This window comes from Felis catus, chromosome F1 (assembly GCF_018350175.1).
Source record: "Felis catus isolate Fca126 chromosome F1, F.catus_Fca126_mat1.0, whole genome shotgun sequence".
Classification (NCBI taxonomy): Eukaryota; Metazoa; Chordata; class Mammalia; order Carnivora; family Felidae; genus Felis; species Felis catus.
Genome location: NC_058384.1, coordinates 15,307,890 through 15,329,375, shown reverse-complemented (window position 1 = coordinate 15,329,375; position 21,486 = coordinate 15,307,890). Strand labels below are relative to the sequence as shown.

The window sequence follows — 21,486 nt, the reverse complement described above, 5'->3', positions numbered from 1 at the left end:
AGAGAGAGGGAGACACAGAATCGGAAACAGGCTCCAGGCTCTGAGCCATCAGCCCAGAACCTGACGCGGGGCTCGAACTCACAGACCGCGAGATCGTGACCTGGCTGAAGTCGGACGCTTAACCGACTGCGCCACCCAGGCGCCCCTATATGGCAGTTTTAAGTTACTAGTTTTTAAAAGCAGTACTTTTTAATGGAAACAACTTGACCAAAAATCTGTCACAGAATTTGAGACCCATAAAAACAAAATTTTAATAAGGAAAAAAACTACAATGAGATATCATTTCACATCTGTTAGAGTGGCATGATAAGAGATAACAAATGTTGGTCTTGGCACTTGATTTTTTTGAATTTGACACCAAAAGCAAAGATAACAGAAACAAAAATAAACAAGAGGGGCTGCATCAAACTAAAAGGCACTGCAAAGGAGGAGAAAGAGAAACCCTTTTGGATTGCTTCTGGGAATGTAAACTGGTGCAGCCACTGTGGAAAACAGTATGGAGTTTCCTCAAAAAATTAAAAATAGAGCTACCTTACAATCTAGCAATCATAGGGTAAAGATCCTAGCACTACTAGGTATTTATCCAAGGGATACAGGTGTGCTGTTTTGAAGGGCCACATGCATCCCAATGTTTACAGCAGCACTATCAACAATAGCCAAAGTATGGAAAGAGCCCAAATATCCATCAACAGATGAATGGATAGAAGATGTGGTATATATACACAATGGAATATTACTTAGCGATCAAAAAGAATGAAATCTTGCCATTTGCAACCACGTGGATAGAACTGGACTGTATTATGCTCAGAGAAATTTTTCAGTCAGAAAAGACAAATATCATATGATTTCACTCATATGTGGCATTTAAGATACAAAACAGATGAACGTAAGGGAAGGGAAGCAAAAATAAAAACAGGGAGGGGGACAAAACATAAGAGACTCTTAAATATAGAGAACAAACTGAGGGTTGCTGGAGGGGTTTTGGGTGGGGAGATGGGCTAAGTGGACAAGGGGTATTGAGGAGGGCACTTGTTGGGATGAACACTGGGTGTTATATGTAGGGGATGAATCACTGGATTCTACTCCTGAAATCATTATTGTATTATATGCTAACTAATTTGGATGTAAATTAAAAAAAAAAAAAAAGCAAAGGAAATCATTAACTAAATGAAAAGGCAACCTACCTATTGGGAGAAATATTTATTTTATCATCCTGTTTAGCTATTGCAGTGTGGTGGGAGGAAATGTTTAAGTACTTGCTAGGCCTTTCTGCCAGAGTCAGGCAAACAACTTCTGAGGTGCAGCTTTGATCTTGACAGCCCTCATTTGTTAAGGCGCAGGCTTTGAAATGGGAAATTGGGAAAGACTTTAGAGAAAAGGTGTTTATTTCATGGTTATATATGGGTATGGGTCTTTACAGACCTGAATCTGTGTTATCAGCCAGGCTAATAGGATTGGGGAGAAGCCAAGGTTAGTGGTTATGTAGTTAGTATCTATGGCTGCTGGTCTGTGTGGTCATCATAGCCGGAGTGGAGTGGACAGTATGATAAAGGAATCATTGACTCTGGTTAAATGGTCTGACCCATGTTTTCAGATCAACGAGCTTCCCATCCAATGTGCTCTGGATACTCATGTACAGAGAGAATGAGTTATAAGGTTAACTTACTACATTATAAGGATAATAGTGAAGAGAGAGGGCAAGGTGATCAGATGGTTAAGGAAGGCAGCAGAGGCAGTGATTTGAGCTTTGTAAGATGGAAAAAGCAAGTCCTTGAATTTTCCTTTTTAAAAATAACTCCGAGGGGGTGCCTGGGTGGCTCAGTTGGTTAAGCATCTGACTAAGGCTCACGTCATGATCTCGTGGTTTGTGGGTTCGAGCCCGCATTGGGCTCTGGGCTGACAGCTCAGAGCCTGGAGCTTGCTTGGGATTCTGTGTCTCCCTCTCTCTCTGCTCTTCCCCACTCACACTCTCTCTGTCTCTCAAAAATGAATAAACGTTAAAAAAAATTAAAAATAACTCTGAGACTGTGAATGGAATTTGCTTATGTTTATATGTTTCCTTAAACTGTGAACTTCTTGAGAATAGGTTCTGTTTTATTTATTTATTAATTTTTAAATTTTAGTGTTTATTTATTTTTGAGAGAGAGAGAGAGATGGAACGTGAGCAGAGGAGAGGCAGAGAGAGAGAGAGGGAGACACAGAATCCTTAGCAGGCTCCAGGCTCTGAGCTGTCAGCACAGAGCCTGATGTGGCGCTCAAACTCATAAACCATGAGATCATGATCTGAACTGAAGTCAGACGCTCAACTGATTGAGTCACCCAGGTTCCCCACGGTTCTGTGTTTTAATAAATCTTTTTATCCCAAACAACTAACACAGTGCCTATTGAATAATGTTTGTTGAAACAACCAAATTCTTGGGATCAGGACATGCATATCTTTTGGCAAGTCCTTATTCGGCCTACTCATGTTTTCACCCCACCTATCTACAGTGTGGGAATTATCTACAGTGTAAGAATTATTCTTACTTATGTGTGCCAGGTACTATGCATAACAGTGTGATGGAAGGAACTGCTTTGGAGTTACCACACCTGAGTCCCAGAGCTGCTTCTAAGTAGCTATGAGGCCTTGGACAAGTCACTTAAATTCTCTTGGTTTTTGCTTTTTAATTTATGAAATGAGGTTTTCGGACTACATCACGGGGGGAAATACCTGGGGAGCAGCATACTGTCGACCTTTCCTCCTACACCTATAACAGGGATGACGTCTTCACATAGCCACTGCCAGGGAGCCAGAAGTGACACTGAAATAAGATCTATTTCCTCTCCCTGAACAAGATCATCTCAAAGGTCTGTGGCCTAAGCTGTGAAAACACAAACACAGCTAAAACTCAACTAGCCTCATCATGGGTTATTGGATACCCAGAGTCAATTGATTCCCTTTCTTTTTCATATATTTTCTCCACCCCCCACTCCAGTTTTTTCCTAGACCTATTAACTTGGCTAGTTAGTATTTCCTATTTCCATGCCTTTCCTTTGAAGTGAGCAGTTGGGGGAAAAAGAGACATAGAAGACCTGAAAGGTCTCCCACATCATTTGTCAATTAGGTATGAATGAGAGCTGCCCACACAGAAGTTCTGCCACCATGGCCAAGACTCCAAGCATGACCAGACTGTACTTGTGCTGATAATTTGTACTTACTCCTGTAGCCACCTGTAGCCACACCTGTAGTTACATCGACCCCAACACCTATACCTACACCTATGTCTATAACTATACCGACACATACCCTATACTTACACTTACATTTGAAAGCTCATGCCCTCCCCCCACCCCTTCCTAGTATACAGAGAACACTGCAACAAGCTATACTGTTTGTTGCCAGACTCCTAAGCCAGGAAGAATTCTCTCAAAAACAACTGGCAATGACACATGTGAAACATCTTACTGAGAGTAGGTGCAAAACATTAAAGACATACAGCTTGGACCATGAAAAGGCTGCGAGACAAGGATGTGAACTACTGGAAAGAATATAATGTAAAAAACAAAACAAACTCAAAACAATAACAACAACAACAACAACAACAGCATGGAGAGACATAAGTTGCTCACCAGGAGCAAAGTCCAGTGCTAGGCAAACCTCAGAATACTCAAATAATCAAATTGTCTATAATATGTGATTTCTGGAATGCATGAAAAGTGACAGGCCGATTTTCTAGTAAGACAATCGTTCCTTTTCAGAATCTGCCCAGACTTGTTAAAACCTAGCTCTTTCAACGATCTTTGGGTAAGATTTTCCAAAGAAGAGATCATCTTCCTGATTATTCTAATAGCTCGCCTCATCAGAGTGGAATTTTGGATTACTTCATTTCATAAGCACAGGTCAGAGAATAAGCCTCTTGAGAACTGAGTTCCTCACTGGAAACTCTTGGTGGAGACATAGACAGGCAGGGCTCTGGAATGGGCTATCTTCCCTGAAGAGTTAACACATCCCTCTCCTTCCGTATTTGCCCTCACATAAGCCCGTTTTATTTTCCACACACGACGTATTGATAGCTGAAATTGTTTTATCTTTTCTTTTCCCTTTGGGATGGCTCCCCTGTGGGTGATGGATGAGTGGGGTGCTGACCTTTAAAGTTGCAGGCTCATTTCTTTGGCCCACAGGGGAATATACACCAATTTTTGAATCTGACTGTTTTTAGGCAGAAACTCTCCAGCTCGACATAATCACCACTCCTTCCTGTCTCACACTTGCTTCTTCACACATCTGCGTTCTCTGCCTTATGCAGTAAGGCAAGAGAGTGGAACTGTGGCTTCCATACAGTGGGTCTCCTGAGGGACCTATAACTTCACAGAGTGGGGACCTCATATGACATCAGCATGTACAGTGGCAAATGTTCAACAAGTATGTGTTCACTGGGGTATAAAGTGAGAGGTTTTATTTTTGGCTCCTTCCAACTTGTAGGTCAAGGAGGGGGCATCTTACCCGTCTCATACTTTCACTTTCTCACCTGTAGGAGAATTGAATGAGGTAGTATGTGGAACTGAGAAGGAACTGGAAGGTAGAGTCCCTGTGAAGATTCTTTTAAGACCCCTGATCGGTACTCACCAGACAACGAAGAACTTCCTTGTAGGCCAGCTTTCCAGAGGACAGAGCTGCCCCCTTAGATGGGGAGCAAAGCTTTATCAGTCTCAATATTGTAACGCCCCTCTCCATGAAAGATGAAGTCATGAAGAATGATGTGGCCAGTTTTATCCTTTTTGGTTGTTGTTGTTTTGCAGAGGGGATTTGCTGACTGCTTCATGGTGTCATAGCTACAAGCCCATCCCAATGGTACTTTAAAATCATTTAAATTTTTTTTTCTAGTTGGTAGAAATACATTTGTTTTTTTTTTTTTTTTGTATATTGGTCTAATTTCATTAGGAATTCTAACTGGACATCTAGTTTCTTTTGGATTTTTCCAAACATAATTTTTGACTAATGGCTGTTTTAAAAATGCCTTTTATTTCTTTTTATTGGTTTATTTCATTGGCTAGTATCTCTAATATGATGTTGAGTTGAAATGCTGAATGGGTATCTTTGGCTCATTTCCAGTCTTAGGGGCAAAGTTTTCAATATTTCCCTCTAAGTTATACTTGCTACAGGATTTTTGTTAAGTATTCTTAATTACATTAAGGAAGTTCTTTCTAGTTTTAAAACATTTTTTAAAAAATCATGAATGAGTGTTGAATTTTATCACATGCTTTTTATGGATTCATTGATATTATCATGCTAGTTTTGAATATTAAACGTTGTGTTCCTAGAATAAATTCAACTTGTTGATAATGCATTATTTTTTATATGTCTCAATTCATTTTGGTCACATATTGTTTAGAGTTTTTGAATTGATATTCATGAAAAGATTGTAATTACTCCCTCTCCCCCTTGTGATATCCTTACCTCGTTTTTGGTAATAAGATTATGCTGACTTTATAAAATCAGTTGAGAAGTGTTTTTATTTTTTCCAATTCTCTGTAAGGGTTTGAGTATATTAGTATTATTTCTTCCTTAAATATTTGGAAGAATTTATTAGTGTAGGTGTGTAGACCTGAAGATTTCTTTGTGGAGATGTTTTAAATTATAGATTCAATTTATTTAAATATATACAGTAAAACCTTGGTTAATTCATTCTGGAAATATGCTTGTAATTCAAAGCACTTGCATATCAAAGAAAATTTCCCCATAAGAAATAATGGAGGCACACTTGGGTGGTTCAGTTGGTTAAGCATCCGACTTCAGCTCAGGTCATGGTCTCATGGCTCATGAGTTTGAGTCCTGCATCGGGCTCTGGGATGACAGCTCAGAGCCTGGAGCCTGCTTCAGATTCTGTGTTCCCTCTCTCTCTGCCCCTTCCCTGCTTGTACTCTCTCTCTCTCTCTCACAAATAAATAAATATTTAAAAAAATAATGGAAACACAGATGATTCGTTCCACAACCCAAAAATATTCATGTAAAAATGATTACAACACTGTAATATAATACAAAATAATAAAGAAAATACAAAATATAAAGAAAAATAAATAACCTGCACTTACCTTTGAAAACCTTCAAGGCTGGTGTGAGGGAGACAAGAGAGAGGAGGGTTATTGTGTAAGATGACTTTCACTATCACTAGCGTATGTTGACTACAGTAAAGTATTAATAAACTCTTGTCCTATACTGTATTTAATGTAACTGGCAATAAGGCAGCAGAGGAAAGCGTCTATGTCTGCAGGCAGCCTGACCTAGAATGAAGCAAAGTATCCCTAAGGTTACTCTTGTATGGAAAAGCAAAGGACTGTCCATAGGTTCTTTGAAGTGACAAAAAATACACCAGTGCCAGCTGTGGGCACCTTCCAATGTTCTGAAAAATCACTGATTTCTGCCAAACACCACAGCCTGGGAACAAGCATCCGAGCATGGGAAATGATCACCCATAATCCTGCAATGAGAGAGAGAGGGAGAGAGAACCATTGGCTCAGTTATGGTCATCTGACAGTTGGTGTCACGTCCTACTCGTATTGCAAGATATTGCTTGTTTATAAAGTTAAAATGTATTCGAAATGTTTGCTCATCTTGGGGAACACTTGTACAACAAGTTACTCGCAATCCAAGGTTTTACTGTATTACTATTCAGATTTTCTATTTTATTTTGTTTCAGTTTTGATATTTTGCATTTTTCTAAGACTTGTCTTTTTTCTTTTTCTTTTTTTCTTTCTTTCTTTCTTTCTTTCTTTCTTTCTTTCTTTCTTTCTTTCTTTCTTTCTTTCCAGAGAGGGAGCAGGGGAGGGGCAGAGGAAGAGAGCTGCTTTTGCCCAGCACAGAGCCTGATGCAGGACTTGATCTCACCACTGTGAGATCATGACCTGAGCTGAAATCAAGAGTTGAACACTTAACTGACTGAGCCACCCAGGCGCCCCTGTCCTTTCTTTAAAAAAAAAAAAATTGGAGTATGTAGTTGACAAACAATGTTACATTAGTTTCAGGTGAATAAATAATGATTCTACAAGTGTATACCTTATGCTATGCTCACCACAAGTGTAGCTATAATCTCTTATCATACAATGCTATTACAATATCATTGACTATATTCCTTATGCTGTATCTTTTATTCCTGTGGTTTCTTTATTTCATAACTGGAAGCCTGTTTCTCTTACTCCCCTTCACTCATTTTGCCCATCCCCCCACCCCCTCCTCTCTGGCAACCAGCAGTGTGTTCTCTGTATTTATAGGAGACTTGACATTTTCATCCAAATTTTCAAATTCATTTCCATAACATTGTTCCTAACATCTCCTTATGATAATGTTTGTAGGATTTGTAGTGCTGTCTATTCTTCATGCTTGATACTAATAATTTGTTCCTTGTTTCTTTATTGTTCTTGATAGGTTTATATAAATTTTATTAAAATTGTCAAAGAACTAGCTTTTGGCTTTGTTGATTTTTCTCTATTGTGCATTTATCTTTCTCTATTGTATGTTTATATTTGTTGATCTTTGTTTTTATCTTCATTATTTCATTCTTTAACTTGATACAGGTTTGGTATACCTTTGTTTTCCTAGCTTTTCAAAATAGGTACTTAGATTACTGATCTTTTGTAATTCTTCTTTTCTATGTATTTGAAGCTATGTTTCAATCTAAGGACTCCTTTAGCTGCACCCCCCAAATTTAAGAATCATTGCCTAAGACTCGGTCTCACGTTTATGCCAGTGATGAGTGGTTTTTAACTGGGGTGATTTTACTGCCCCCACCCCCTGCCCTCAGGAACGTTTGGCAGTGTCTGGAGACAGTTTTGGTTGTCACATCTAGGGGAGGGGAGCTACCAGCATCTAGTGAGTAGAGGTGAGGGCTGTTGCTCAAAATTCTACAATATACAGGACAGCTCCTCATAACAAAGAATTATGTGGCTCAGAATGTCAATAGTGCTGAGGTTGAGAAACCTTGTGGGTTTAGATCTACTTATTACCCATAAATGTACTTGCCCCCCTGACCCCCAACCCCATAATGGCTTGTTTCTTTACTACTTTAGGATTCCCAAGATGCTACCCCTAATCACACTATACACGTAGTTCTGCATCATGCTATATAATCTCTACTGTTGTATTTTCCCTCATAGCACATTATGCATGTTATCATATGATGTATTATAAATACCATGTATGGCCATACATATGGGATGTTTATTTCTTCTTGCTTGCCTCCCCCATTAGAATAGAAAACTCCTGTCTATTTTGCTCACTGTCTTTTTCCCAATATCTAGAATAATGCTCAATGGTTGAATGAGTTAATATCTGTTACATGGCTGATGCATTGTTGCATCTGAATGAGCGTTATTTCCAGTTTGAGGTAAATAAGGCAGATGTTGTGTTAGGGGAAATACAAATGTAAACAAGAAAATATTGAATTATCCCTGGTGCAAGAAGGGAGACTCCTCCTCCCCTTTCCTTAGAGTATTTACTTAAAGAAAACTGTAATTTTGAGTTCTTTCTTTGCCTGTTTGAGATGTCTATAAACCTTTGTAAAAGGTAAATAAGCCTCTAGACAGTTTTTTAAAAATGTTTATTTATTTTGAGAGACAGCGTGCAAGCAGGGAAGGGGCAGAGAGACAGAGACAGAGACAGAGACAGAGAATCCCAAGCAGGCCCCATGCTGCCAGTGCAGAGCCTGATGCAGGGCTTGAACTCATGAGCTGTGAAATCATGACCTGAGCTGAAACCAAGAATCAGACGCTTAACCAATTGAGCCACCCAGTTGCCACTAGCCAGTTTTGTAAGTAGGGATCTTTTTCAAGGACTTGGGAGGCATCCTTTTGAAATGTAATTGAGGAAGATAGCACCTCTATTTCCCAGTCTCTGGGAATAGGGAGGAGCCCAACTTTGGTAGTGTGTGACCCCAAGTTGCTATTTTCCTTCTTGTCTCAAGTAAATAAGCAATGTATATTTCCTTTGGATAAAGGCACATTAGTAAACACAGTGATTTTATTACCCCAGGTAAATTTGGGAGGAACTACAAATGGTGTCGTCAAATGCTCTTCCTTGAGGACTAGTTATTGTTTGTCTTGAGAACAATGAAACGAGTTGTATCTGCTTGACTATAGAAAAGGATGAGATTTCTTTTCCGCCTTGCGATCTCTTCAGTGGATTATCTGTGATGTGGATCACCTTCTGGTTTAATGTTTACTCAGTAAGAGGGCTGTTTTCTTTCTCTGGTACTTTTGTGGTGAGTTTTTCTGAGTTGGCAGGACACCCATGGTCTCTAGCTATGTCGGGGAGGTGGGTTTGTAATTTAAAAGATGCTCCTCTGCATTTGTTCTTATTGAAACCAGCACCCTGTCCTCACCTTTCTGTCTCCCTTGGTACTTGTCTCAGGCACATCAGTGCTTCTGAATCTGAGGGAGACCATGTTCCATCAATTCCCTTCTCCCACACCATCTAGGAGCTTCTGTAATTGTCTGGAGAGTGTATGCAAACTTAGTTTCAAGGTAGGGAACGAACAGTTTAACACACAAATGGACTCTTCTTTCACTCCTTCTAGTAGATGTGTTTTAGATGGCTCCTTAGTGGGAGCGGGGCAGAAACCAGAGGGATTTTTCTTTTCTTTAAAAAAATTGTTTTTAATGTTTTTTATTTTTGAGGGAGACACACACACAGAGGACAAGCAGGGGAGGGGCAGAGAGAGAGGGAAACAGAGAATCCGAAGCAGGCTCCAGGCTCCAAGTGTCAGCACAGAGACTGATGTGGGGCTCCAACCCATGAGCTGTGAGATCATGACCTGAGCTGAAATTGGATGCTTAACCGACTGAGCCACCCAGGTGCCCCTGATTTTTTATTTTCTTAGGGGAGGCGGTCATCATGGTTGGTACTGTGCTCCAGCAATCCACAGTGGGGTGTGCAGGTATTTTTTTCTACAATCTGCTCCTTTCTGAGGACTCGTGTCTTTTCTGTGGCTAGGACACATAATCTGATTTAAGATGTTTAAACAACTCTCTTCCTGAATGGTTTGAGTAAGTGTCCTGCAGCTGCACAGAGTTGAGGTGGAGGTGAGAGGGTCAGAGGGAGGTGAAAGGTTGTGCCTTTGAGCTAGATTACTCATGGTGGGGGGTAGAGTTAGGTGGGGGCTCATGAGGGGTGGATATGGCTTCATCTTATGTCCTCAAGAAGGTGAACCACCACAAGGCTTCCTCATTCCTTCACTCTCTTTTTCTTCCAGTCCTACCCATTTTCTCTCATCAGTCTTCCCTTAGGTCGGTCCTCCCTTAGGTCCTCCTCACCTGAAGTCCCTGGCCCTTGCCCTCAGGGTCACTCTTGCTCTTCCTTCAACATAACGAAACAACATGTTCAGACCCTTCCTAGGCTTCACAACTCAGGCATCTCAGGCACCAGTCAGTTAACACTGGGGTCTTCCTCTGCTGCGACTGCTTGATGATTTCCCTGGGGCGAGGGTCACTGGCGATGGCAGCTGCTTTAACTTTGGTTCTCTCTCTCTCTGTTGGTAACGCTAAAGCCAGTTTTTCTCCCAGAGAACTTGATGACAAACACACTTCTCTACTGGAGTAATTTTTTCCAGAAAAATTTTGGTCTATTCTGTGTGAAGTATGTGTGTTCTTCACGAGACCCTACTTCTCATGAAAACAAAACAAAACTGATCCCGTTGTTGTTATGTTACAGGCACATTTTTTTTCTTCTCACCTAATTTTCATTACAAAGTATTCCTGGATTAACTGAGATTGCTTCTGCCTAGCTTTTTTGGATCAAAGAGCTCTATATCCAAATAGTGCCTCTTTTGGGGTGCCTGGGTGGGCTCAGGTTGGTTGAGTGTCCTGCTCTTGGTTTCAGCTCAGGTCATGATCTCACAGTTTGTGAGTTTGAGCCCTGCATTGGACTCTGTGCAGACGGTGAGGAGCCTGCTTAGAATTCTCTCTCCCTCTCTCTCTCCTCTTCCCCTACTCTCTCTCTCTCTCTCAAAACAAATAAAAACAAAAAAATAGCGTCTTTCTCTCTCTGACCCCAAATTTCTCCTATGACAGATGTGGTTGAAATTTCAGCTACCATATAAATATTCAGTATTGGAAAATATACTTGCAGTGTGAGAGGCAGAAATGTTCCAATGAGACAGATTACCCCAACTTTTTGAACAGGTATCTTTTTTCTATATATAGCTTTGCCAATGATTTGATGAAAACACCCTGTGATTGTGATAAGTCCTGTCTAAGTAAATGTTGAAAATATGTACAGAACTTTCAAAACTATTTTTATTTTGTGTAAGTGGAATATAAAGTAATTCAATATCCATTGTCTTCCTTCCTGTCTTCTCATAATACATTTGGTCTCCAGGTGTTGAAGTGAGATATTTTTTTTAATGGAAAATAAAGGAGTCAGTGTGGGTTAACATAGGGAAGATATTAATGCATGCCTGAAACTGAGGTTAATGCGAATTTAAATTCCTGGGACCCCTGATGCAACCCTGCCTTATGTTGAACTTGGGACTGAGAGAGAAGGAAGCCAGTGATGTTAAAGCACCAAGTATTCCAAGGGAGAACTGTAGATGTTTTCCCACATTTTATCTTATTACATTTTCTTTTTTTTTTTTTTTAAAGTTTTTATTTATTTTTGAAGGAGAGAGAGACCGAGCGTGAGCAGGGGAGGAGCAGAGAGAGAGGGAGACATAGAATTTGAAGCAGGCTCCGAGCTGTCAGCCCAGAGCCCGACGTGGGGCTTGAACTCATGAGCTGGGAGATCATGACCTGAGCCGAAGTCAGACGCTTAGCCGACTGAGCCACCCAGGCGCCCCCCTATTACATTTTCTTGACTACCTTGCCAGGTAGGTTTTCTCTTCTCTCTCTCTCTCTCTCTCTCTCTCTTGCAAATGAAGAGAGTCAAGCTTAGAGAGTTTAGGTAGTTTTCTCAGGCTTCCAGATATTTAGGTGCAAAACCCAAGAACACTTGACTTAGAAGCCCTTGAACTGTCCCACACCTGAAAGTCCTGCATGCCCAGTTCTATAGTCACACCCTACAATGTTACTTCAGGACAAAGGTACTAGGGACTTGCTTCTTTACGGTTTCATACCGACATGCCTTTGAGGCCAGAGATCATGACATATCTAGCTTTTCCTTACCAGCTCTGAGCATAAGGAAAGACATTTAGGAAAAGCTCAATATAAGGCTATTAAAATAATGAAAGAAGGGGCGCCTGGGTGGCTCAGTTGGTTAGGGGTCTCACTCTTGATTTCGGCTCAGGTCACGATCTCACAGTCATGAGATTGAACCCCACATCAGGCTCCAGGCCCGGCATGGACCCTGCTTAAGATTCTCTCTTCTCTCTGTCTCTGCCTCTTCCCGACGTGCATGCGTGTGCATTCGTACTCTCTCTCTCTCAAACATAAATAAATAAATAAATAAACAAATAAATAAAATGGATGAATGAATTAGACATGGCTATCCTAAAAAACCTTTCCAAAAGAGCTCTTCTTTTACGAATTTCCATTTCTTGGGGCTAAGCCTGGCTGGCTCAGTTGGAGGAATGTGCAACTCTTGATGTAGGGGCTGTAAGTTAGAGCCCCACACGTGATAAAGAGATTACTTAAATAAATAAAACTTTAAAAAGTTCTATTTTTCTTAAGCCTTGCAGTTTTTAGAACCTATGAGATCACTTGAGGAACTCTTTTTCCATGCCCACTTTAACATTCATAAAATTATCAGATATTTCATTTTACATTTACAATGTCTCTAACACCTGTTTCCTCCTCTTTATTCCCATTGCCATCACCTCTATTCCAGCTAGCCTCAGGAAGTAGAAAACTATCTTCTCTCCTTCCATTCACTCTCTCTGTTTTACTCTGTTTCATCCATCCATCCATCCATCCATCATCCATTTTTTCATTTCTTCAACAAATGTTTTGTGAGTTCTTACTAAAGACACAATAAACAGACTATCCCCAAACAGTGTGATAAATGCTCAAGAAAGGATTGTTTAGGGTGCTATGAGAATACAGAAAAGGGTCACTCTTACCCAGTTCAGAGAGGACAATTCAGAGAATTCTTCTTGGAAGAGGTGTCTATGTGAGCTGAGCCTTGAAGAATCAGTTGAGTTAGAAAGAAGAAGAGAATGGGGAAGTGCAAAATAATAACCATAGGGTCCCTCCCCTGTTGCCTCATCATTTATTTGCCCTTGTTTCGATTTTTCTCCATAGAAGTTTGTAATATCTGGCATACCATGTAGTTTACCTGCCATATCTCTTCTCAGAGTTATCCAATGACTTTCCTTCTCACCCTCAGTAAAAGCCAAAATAATCACAGTGGTTGCCCAAACTACTGTGGTGTGGCTTCTGTTAGTCCTCTGACCTCTTCTCTCCCTACTATTCTCTTCGGTCACACTGGGATCCTTGTTGTTTCTTGAATGCATCAGGCTGCTGCCTGTCTTGGAGCCTTTGCACTCATTCTTCCCTCTGTGTGCAACGGTCATCTCACAGATGTTTGCATGGCTAACTCCCTCACTTCCTGCAAGACTTACTCATGTTATTACACAGGGCTTCCCTGATTATCTTATTTGTAGTTATATCCATTCACCTCCTCACTGGAACTCTCCACCCCCCCCCCTTTTTTTTTGGCCTAGAAAATAGCACCTTTGATCATACATTTACTTATTTCATTTACTCCCCAAAGAACACAAGCTTCATGAAAACAGTGGTCTTTGAGTCTTTTATTTTTTAAAAATGTTGATTTATTTTGAGAGGGGGAGGGGCAGAGAGAGAGAGAGAGAGAGAGAGAATCCCAAGCAGGCTCAGAGCCTGACGTGGGAGCCAAAATCAAGAGTTGGACACTTAAGCCACTGAGCCACCTAGGGGCCCCTTGAGTCTTTTAAAATCAATTCTGTCTGGGGCACCTGGGTGGCTCAGTCGGTTGAGCGTCCAACTTCAGCTCAGGTCATGATCTCGTGGTTTGTGAGTTCAAGCCCCGCTTCGGGCTCTGTGCTGACAGCTCAGAGCCTGGAGCCTGCTTCAGATTCTGTGTCTCCTCCTCTCTCTGCCCCTCCCCTGCTCATGCTCTGTCTCTCTCTGTGTTTCAATAATAAATAAACATTAAAAAAAATTTTTTTTTAATCAATTCTGCCTTCACTACCCTCATGAGTGCTGGTAGTGAAGACACAATTTATTTTTAAGTGAAAAGTCTTAATAAATAAATATGGGTTAAATGAATAAATGGAAGGCTGGAAAACAGGAAATATAAAAGCAAGTCTGGAAAAAATTGTAAGAAAAGGCCAAAACTCTAACTTGGTCTGATTCATTTGGAGACCCCTGATTGAATTGCTAGAGTCAGGGATTCAGTAGTGTGGTATCTCCCTCCTTAGACTCTTGAGGAGCACTGATTTTGCTAAAGGGAAAGGAACATTTCATTTCAGTTGGTGGTAATGACTAAATTTCCCCCTCTCTCTTAGATAATATTGTTTTAAGCTTTCATCACCACCCAGAGTCACTTATCTTTGACCAATACATGGGATTCTTCCATAGAGCTACAGATTTCCTGGTTACTGTTTATTGCCCTAGTATAGACATTAGGAGGTGGACATTAGGAATGTTGGAGTTTTTGACTAATGGCCTCTGTTTCCTTGGTTTGTAGGAGGCTAGACCATCTGGTGAGAGAAGGTGGAGACAGAGTGGAGATAACATTTGGAACTGCCACCCATTGGATTGGGAAATGTGGCTGATGACAGAAAAGAGAGATCTTGAGCAGAATGAAGTGTTGGGAAATATCTTTGATGTGTATTTTTTTGCATCATTAGTGCTGTGGTTTCCTTAAGAAGAAAGAAGGAACACAAATTCTCATTGTTAGGAAACTAACAAGCGAGAAGTAATAATGTGTTGTTATTTGCCTGTGGGGATCTTATTGTCCTCAAATGATAGGAACCACTGCAGGGAGTAAAGCCCCACAAGACAGGCTGATCATTGTATCAAAGGATCAGATGTCCAGCAGATATATAAGGGAGAGGATAAGAACCCTGGGTCTTCTGGAAGGTAGGCCATTTCCTAATCCTGGTGAGATTAACACTGAGGTTGAGATTTTTTTTTTTAAGTTTATTTATTTTGAGAGAGAGAGAGAGAGAGAGAGAGAGAGAGAGCATGAGCAGGGGAGGGGCAGAGAGAGAGGGAGAGAGAGAGAATCCCAAGCAGGATCTGCGCTGTCAGTGCAGAACCCAATGTGGAGTTTGAACTAACTGTGAGATCATGACCTGAGCCGAAATCAAGAGTCAGATGCCTAACAGACTGAGCCACCCAGGTGCCCCAACATTGAGGTTGAGATTAGCCAAAGATTCCTTGTGGGAGCCCTACCAATGACCAGGCAAGCTCTCCTGAGGGAACATCCATGCTTGTAGATCCCTTCCCTCTGGTGGTAGAAGAGGCTGCTGGAGACCAAATGCCCTGGTTCCCGCCTTCATCACACTCCCCTAAACTTCAACAATGAGATTTTTTTTTCAGACCACAAACTTGAATTTAGCAGAATGTCCACTAGTGTGCTATAATCAGACTTTAGATAGGCAGAATAGGAATATAAGAAATCAGGTCAGGGGAGGAGCAGGAATTTTAGGGGTAATCCTAGAGCTACGGAGACTTCCAGGAGGGGTGAGAGAACATCGATAGGATCCAGGAACTAAGGAATTTGGGGGCAGGGAATTGTGAGGGCACTTCTACGATGGAATATGGAGAAATTTTATGTCATAGGGACAAATTGGAGCCCACACCAACAGAGAAGGAAGGAAAATAACATTAATGGGGCACTTACTATGTACCTGGGATTTGTCTAACGCTTATGACATACCACTAATGCATGTCATTTATATCTCATGACAGTTCTGTGAGAGTATTGTAATCTCAGTATTGTAATCTGTCAGCACAGAGCCCAATGCGGGGCTCGAACTCACCACAAGATCATGACCTGAGCCAAAATCAGGCGCTTCACTGACTGTGAATCAGGCGCACCCCTGTCACATGTAATTTTAAAGGAGCAAAAGTGTCTGGGATTCTTCACTTGTTATTTGTGTCCTTTCATCTACTAGATTCTAAACTTCTACATGATGATGGCAAGGATTTATTTATTAAACAGGATTATATCTTCTGTATCTTTCTTAACAGCATGCGGGTGGGCACTCAGTAAATACTGTTTAGTGCTCCACATTAATCCAGTTGGAGAACATGTTTCAGACCACTTGGATCCTAGGAGAGCAGCTGGGGAAGGTGACTATTGGTAAGCTTGAGACTGACAAGGGGATCTCAGCCCTTCCCTCAGCCTTGTGCAGGTCCTCACCCTGGGGCTCTGGGCTAGGGAAGACTCTGGCTTTGCTTCTTCACTCTTGCTGGGTGAGAAGAGCTGGATCTGAGAGGCTCCCTTGCAGGTCACAGTCATTCTGGCACATCTAGGAGATTTGCCTGCATCCAAGGCATTGGTTGGGGAAGCTGAGGGTAGCTTGCATTTGTCCAGAGCAGGGTTTCTCAACCTCAGCACTATTGGCTTTTGGGCCAGATAGATAATTTTCTGGTGTGAGGGGCTGTCCTGTATATTGTAGGATGTTTGGCAGTATCTTTGGCCTTGACCTGCTAGATGCCAGGTAGCATCTGCACCCTTAGTTGTGACAATCAAAAATGTCTCCAGATATTGGCAAATGTACCCTGGGGAGCAAAAGCATTTGAGAACCACTGATCTCGGGCTTTGTTTTTTCACAAAGAAAATTCACCGATGTGATCACATTGTGAATCAGGAAGGAACTTGTTCTTTTATCTATTTTTTTAATGTTGTTTTTTAAAGTTTATTTTTGAGAGAGAGAGAGAGAGAGAGCGCACGGGCACGTGAGCTGGGGAGGGGCAGAGAGACACAGAATCTGAAGCAGGCTTCAGGCTTAGAGCTGTCAGCACAGAGCCTGAGGCGGGGCTCAAATCCATGAATCTCGAGATCATGACCTGGGCTGAAGTTGGACACTCAACCAGCTGAGCCACCCAGCCACCCCTCTTATCTATTTTACACAGTTCGTCTAATGGCAGGAAAGGAAATAGAACTCACATCTTCTGACTTTAAGCCAACAGGTCTTTCTCTTTTATATCTCCAAGGGAGATAAGAAAGACCATTAGGAATGAATGACAAAAGGAGAGAGTAAATTGACCCCACCCTGGAAGAGATGTCATTTTTGAGCTGAAGAATGAAAATCCTTATTAAATTACAAGTTTTGACAAAGGGATACCATTAACCACTTTGCTATTTTCAGACCCCGTTTCTTAATTTTATTTGATGACCTTTCAGTTTGCCCTTTTGAACGGGAAGACGTTTAGATTTCCTTTCATAAGGAGCTAGTTTTATTTTTGACTGCAGGATTTCCAAAACTTCCAAACCTTTTAAGAGGAGAGGTAAGGTCCTAATAATACTTGTTCACTTCCTCTTGAAGATGCGTCATCGTGATAACATTGTGTGTGCTGCCTTGGCAGTGGTGGTTTCCAGGAAACCCAAAATACAGTACTGCCCTTCAGAACAGAAGTTTGTGCTAATTGTTATTGAGACTAGATTGGAAAACTAGAAGTACTAAAATAAGCATCTGAAAGGCAACCCATTTCTGAGACTCTGTTAATTATTTTGCCTTCTGGGTTTTGAAAAGAGAAAATGTAGTGTGTCTTTTTAAAGTGGGGTGTGAAAGGAAAGAGCCTGAATTTGCTAGGTAGGGGTAAAAGTATATCTAAACTTAAGATTTTAGTTAAATTCTTCACCTTGGAAATACAATTCAACTATGACTAGGTACCAGACTTTAACTCACCATATTGAAAGCATGTTGTAATCAGTGATTATTATGATTAGTCAGGGTTTACTTTTCACCACCACTGTTCCAGGAGCTCGACTTTCAAAGGGAGGCAGTGTGCTGAGGCACAGAGCATGGCTTGAAGGTCTGTCACAATCTGGCTTTTCTATATGTGTGAAAATGCCTTGGCCTTTTCTAGACGGTTGACCTTATGCAAATTAGGTAGCCTCTTTGAGCCTCAGCTTCCTCATTTGTAAAATGAGGTAATAATATCAACTCTTGTATTTTGATTAATGACATCAGCTTTTGTGAAGACTAAATGAAAAAAATTGTGTAAAAGCTTAGCTCGTGTTCAATTAGTATTTAATGTTGATAGTTTTTAATCACATTTTACAAATTACATAATAATATGTGATTGATATTGTTAATTAATACCACATATTAACATCATGTGATGCAAAATGAAAATCATGTGAAAGAATAATTAACATCAGTATTAATTATTTATTATTATAATTGATAATTATTTTTAGGTATGCTGAATTGGTTTTGAACAGTTATGAATATTCCTGATCAACAAGGTGGGTTGGTGTTTCAGGGTTTCCATAATTTTCTCCAAATTTGGTTTATTTATTTATTTATTTATTTATTTATTTATTTTTTGTATTTTTATTTTGACAGTTTCATTTTTGAAAGTGCTAGTCTTATTCTTCTATATCCTAAACAAATCCCATGGACGGGGGCAATGTGTAGATATGAAATAAATGTCATTAAAAGATGATGAATAGAATGTGTGCAACACTGGTTACACTTGTTTTGGGAAAGCTCTCTGGCTTGCACATGATGATGGCATTTTTGAGGAAGTGCAGAACTAACTTGTAAGTCTGGGATCGTTCAGCAAAATGCTCCTACTAGCTTGCTTTCTCCTTCCCCCTCCCACACTCCCTCCTTCTCTCTCTTTTCCTTCTTTCTTCCCTTCTTTCCTTCCTTCCTCTTTTCCTCCCTCCTTCTCCCTCTCTTTCCTTCTCTCTCCCTTTCTCTCTCTTCTTTCTTTCTTTCTTTCTTTCTTTCTTTCTTTCTTTCTTTCTTTCTTTCTTTCTGTAAAGACAAATGCCTCATGGTGAAAACACATGTTTTCCTTTTGAAATTTCTTAGTAGTAATACAGAATGCTGCTTTCCAGATAATAGGTCCTAGGGTACTGCTTGGCATTGGTCCCAATACTTGCTTGTTGAACTAAACAAGTTGCTCAAATTACATCAAATTTGCTACAGCTGTGAAATTTGATTTTCCACTTGTTTGAAAGGGGAAAAATCCCCCAAAGTTCTACTTTAAAAGACAATTTTATTTAACTTTGTTTCATTTTTCTATTGTTTTTGCATTTTATACATTGTTATGATGGTATCAGACTCTATTTTCACTGTGCTTTTTAAAACTGTTATAGCATAAGCATTTTTTGTAGTTTTTTTAAAGCATAGTTTTAGGATGCATAATAGTTCCTTTACTAAATAGCCTATACTTTATACAACTGTTTACCTGTTATTAGACACTTATGTTGTTTTCCAATATTTTAATTGCTATAAAAATGCTCTGGTGAACAACTTTACATCTAAGGCATTTTTCTTTTTGGTATTTCATAGTCTTTCCTCAAAAATAGCTTTCCGTACATGTAATTACTAAGTCAAAGGGCACAACACATATTTAATAAACATTAATATTTAATATTAATATTTAATACTAAGGCACATATATTAATGTTTGTTTATTTTTGAGAGAGAGAGAGAGAGTGTGAGCTGGGGAGGGGCAGGGAGAAAGGGAGACACAGAATCCTGGAGTGGGCTCCAGGCTCTGAGCTGTCAGCACAGGGCCCAATGTGAGACTCAAACTCATGGACTTCAACTCACGAACTGGGAGTGATCATGACCTGAGCTGAAGTCAGACGCTCAATCACCTGAGCCATGCAGGCACCCCTAAGGCACAAAATATTTTAAGTCTCTTCGTTCATATAGCCAGATTGGTTTCTGAAAGATTTTTAACAGCTTTGTATACAAATTCTTGTTTCCTTACCCTTGCCAGAATTGGATATTCCCATTAAAGTTTTTTAATATGTCAAAATATATCTCAATATTTAATATACATATTTTTAGATACTGATGAGGCTGAAATGTGAAAAATATATTTTGTTAGTTATTGAATTTCTCTGTGAATTTTTTTTCATTTTAATTTAATTTATTATTATTATTTTGAGAGAGAGAGAGCAGAGGAGGGGGTCAGAGGGAGAGAGAGAGAGAGAGACAGAGAGAGAATCTTAAGATCAGTGTGGAACCTGATGAGGGGGCTTGATTCCACAACCCTGGGATCATGACCTGAGCTGAAATCAAGAGTCAGATGCTCAACCGACTGAGCCAGGTGCCCCATCTGTGAATTTTCTATTCTACTTCTCTGAACTTGAGAATGACTGCTTTGCTCTGCCCTACAGTGACCTAACAGCTTTAGGACTGAATTGTTCAGGGAGGAAAGGAAGGGGAGGAGGAAGGGGAATGGCTTTCCATTGTTTTAAAATGAGTAATCAACCTCATATTGATGCTTCTAGTCTTAGTAATTGATACATTTTAGAATGACTCTTTAAACCATTGTAATATGTTATACATGTCTGATTTGAAAATTGAAATTTATGAAAATCTGTATTTAACAAATAGCCAACCAATTCTCCAACTACCATGTATTGGAGTAATCTTTTTCTTTTCCAGTGATTTGTGATCCTTCATTAAAAAAACTGTGTGTGTTCGGCCCCTTGGTGGCTCAGTCAATTAGGTGTCCGACTCTTGGTTTCAGCTCACGTCATGAGGATCTCACAGTTTGTGAGATTGAGCCCAGCTTTGGGCTCTGTTGCTAACAGTGTGAAGCCTGCCCAAGATTCTTTCTCTCTCCCTCTCTCTCTGCCCTTCCTCACTCATTCTCTCTCTCTCTCTCTCTCTCTCTCTCTCTCTCTCTCTCTCACACACACACACACACACACACAAAAAAAACTTTAAAAAGAAAATAAAATCAGTTTTGAAACAAAGATATGCTTAGATATTTCTTGTATTTTGTTGCTATTATGGATGGAGTACTTTCTTCCATTCTAGTTGCTTACTTTTAAAGATTATATTTTAATTACATATGTAATTATTAACTACATCTCTTAGAAAAAATAAAGTGTTATCTACATAAGGCTAAAAAGTCCCCATGATCATCTTTGATCCTAGCACCTGCAGTAGAGGTACATAGAGTTACCAGATGGCCACACAGGTTCAACCTGGATCATATTTCGGTGTGATGCTATCATACAGATATCATCCATGGATTTTCCTATGCATTTACATCATATACATGTCCATGGGGAACATATATAATATTGTTTTGTGTAAACTTGTGTTTAACAAAATATATTATACTGTATCATCCAGTCACTTACTCTTTTTTCTCCATGATTTTCTCTTGGAGACTTTTCTATCCCAATACTTAGAAACTACCTCATTCTTTTAAACTGCTTAGCAGATAGGTTGTGATTTACTTTGTCATTGTCCTGTGTGTGGAGGTTAGTTTGCTTCCAAGTTTTGTTATTTTAAAACACCCCAAGGAGCCTTCAGGTACAGCCCTCTTTTGCACAGGTAGAGTGGTTTCTATAGATACATCCTTTGAAGGAGTCTTACTGGATCA

The 21,486-nt window shown here is 40.1% G+C and overlaps 1 long non-coding RNA gene and 1 pseudogene across 1 annotated transcript in view; one reads left to right on the top strand and one right to left on the bottom strand.

Annotated features, from left to right (window-relative positions):
• Positions 1-21,486, top strand: part of LOC101091990 — a 94,011-nt pseudogene that overhangs the window by 57,719 nt on the left and 14,806 nt on the right.
• The window catches only part of LOC123382735, a 543,574-nt gene continuing 528,443 nt past the window's right edge, over positions 6,356-21,486 (bottom strand). Inside the window, exon 7 of the long non-coding RNA XR_006591612.1 lies at positions 6,356-6,458. This is a non-coding gene — a long non-coding RNA (uncharacterized LOC123382735). The remainder of the gene's footprint in view (positions 6,459-21,486) is intronic.